The following is a 2,923-nucleotide window of genomic DNA, read 5'->3' as shown; positions in this document are numbered from 1 at the left end:
AGGCCTGAGGCAGCTAACCTTAATGTGATTTGAGACTTTTGCTAATGACCACAGGCTCAGCAATGGCACAAAACCGGAAATTGCACTAACTTAAGGAATACCACTCTCTCCACCATGGTTACTTCTAGGGATCTCATCTCACCCAACTCACGTACCACCCAACTCCTTCAACTGCTGAGCCTTATGGGGAGTCAGCAGGCAGTCTCTAGTGGCAGCTGGCCTCAGTTCACTGCATGACCTATTCCATGTGCCTCCAGGTCCAGCACAGGCAGCAACCAATCATGGACAGCATTGTAGCTCCTACCAGGTAGTCACGGATGGTCAAAGGCAGTGGCTGACCTTGGCCTGTGTGGGAGACCTTCCCAAGGGGCCCCAGGCCAACACATCCAAAGGCTGATGTCAGACCACAACAGAGCACCACCTGATTAGCCCCACAAGTGGCAAACCCAAAGGGTGTCTCAACAGGCACATGAGCCCACTAAGGGGAATCCTACTCTGTGAGATCAGCCTCCACACAGCAGCTCATATCCTGTGGGCATAGCCAGTTCTCACACTAGTCAACCTAAGAGTCAATCCCATCAACTAATGTGCGAAAAGCAATCAAAGCTAAACTACAACAGGACAGCACACAGAACCCACATTAGGGACACCCCTGGAGAACCTGGCACATATGACCAGGGAGAATGCACCACTGGACCACACAGAGCACCTACTACATAAAATCACCTGGCCAAGACTAGAAGATGTAACACATTTACCTAATACATATAAACAAACATGGCCAAAATGAGAAAACAAAGAAACATGTCCCAAATGAAAGAACAGGAAAAAACTCCAGAAAAAGAACTAAATGAAATGAAGGCAAGCAACCTAGGAGATACAGAATTCAAAACACTGATTTTAAGGATGCTCAATGAACTTAGGAGAAGAATAGATGATCTCAGTGAAAGATTCAACAAAGAGATAGGAAACATAAAAAAGGACATAGAATCCATAAAAAAAAGAACCAGTCAGAAATGAAGAATACAATATCTGGAATGAAGAATACACTAGAAGAAATCAACAGCAGATTAGATGAAGCAGAGTACTGAATCAGCCATTTGGAAGACAAAGTAGCAATCAGAAAAACAACAACAACAACAATAATAAAGAATCCAAAAAAATGAGGAAAGTTTAAGTGACCTCTGGGACACGATCAAGCTTACCAACACTCACATGATAGGGGTACCAGAAGGAAAAGAGAGAGAGCAAAGGATTAAGAACCTATCTGAAGATATAATGACTGAAATCTTCCCTAACCTGGAGAAGGAAATAAACATAGAAATCCAGGAAGTACATAGAGTCCCACATGAGGTGAACTCAAAGAGGCCCACACCAAAACACATCACAATTAAAATGGCAAGGGTTGAAGACAAAGAGAGAATCCTAAAAGCAGCAAGAGCTAGTTACTTACAAGGGAGCTCCCATAAGACTGTCAGTTGATTTCTCAATAGAAACTTTGCAGGCTACAAGGACTGGCATAAAATATTTAAAATGATGAAAAGCAAGAACCTACTACCCAGCAAAGTTATTAATTAAAATTGAAGGTGAGATAAAGAGCTTTGCAAACAGGAAAAAGCTAAAGGATTTTATCACCACCAATCCAGTATTACAAGAAACATTAAAGGGACTTCTTCAAGAAAAAGAAAGGAAAATATAAATATAAATAATAAAATGCCAATAACTATGTATCTATCAATAATCATTTTAAATGTAAATAAATGCTCCAATAAAAAAAAAAATAGGGTAGCTGAATGGATAAGAAAACAAGACCCATACATACACTGTCTACAAGAGACCAACTTCAGTCTGAAAGACACACAGATTGAAAGTAAAGAAATGAAAAAGATATTTCATGGAAATAAAAAAAACAAAAACAAAAAAGCTGGAGTAGCAATACTTATATTAGATTAAATATACTTTAAAACAAAAGCTATCATAAGAGACAAAGAAGGGCATTACTTAATGATAAAGGGGTCGATCCAACAAAAGGGCATACATGACCTTAGTAAATATTTATGCACCCATCATAAGAACGTCTAAATATATAAAGCAAATATTGACCAACATTAAAGGAGAGATTGACAGTAATATAGTCGTAGTAGGGGATTTTAACTCCCTATTGAAACCAATGGACAGATCTTCCAGAAAGAAAATCAACGAGGAAACAGTGGCCTTAAATGACACACCAGACCAGATGGATTTAATTGATATTTTTAAAGCATTTCACCCAAAGCAGCAAAATATACATACTTCTCAAGTGCACATGGAACATTTCCAAGCAAGACCACACTAGGCCACAAAACAAGTCTTAATAAATTTAAGGAGACTGAAATCATATCAAGTTTCTTCTCTGACCCAATAGTATGAAACTAGAAATCAATTACAAAAAAAAAACCCACTAAAAAATACACAACTATATGGTGGTTAAACAAAATGCTAATAAACAATGAATGGGTTAGTTGTGAGATCAAGGAAGAAATCAAAAGATATTTTGAGACAAATGATAATAAAACAAAATGAACCAAAATCTGTGGGACACAGAGAAAGCATTCCTAAGAGGAAAACCCATAGCAATACGGGCCTACCTCAAGAAACAAGAAATATCCCAAATAAACAATCTAACCTTACACTTAAAGGAATTAGAAAAAGAATAGCAAACAAAGCCCAAAGGGAGTAGAAGAAAAGAAATAATAAAGAACAGAGAGGAAATAAACAAAATAGAGTCTAAGAAAACAATACAAAAGATCAAGGAAACCAAAAGCTGGTTCTTTTAAAAGATAAACAAAATTGATAAATTTTAACCAGACTCATAAAGAAAAAAAGAGTGCTGCCCCAGATGGTTGACTTCAAGGATTGAGTGTTGCATAAGGAGAAGGTATGC

Source organism: Pteropus vampyrus, unplaced genomic scaffold (genome assembly GCF_000151845.1).
Source record: "Pteropus vampyrus isolate Shadow unplaced genomic scaffold, Pvam_2.0 Scaffold285, whole genome shotgun sequence".
Classification (NCBI taxonomy): Eukaryota; Metazoa; Chordata; class Mammalia; order Chiroptera; family Pteropodidae; genus Pteropus; species Pteropus vampyrus.
This window is presented reverse-complemented; position numbering follows the sequence as displayed.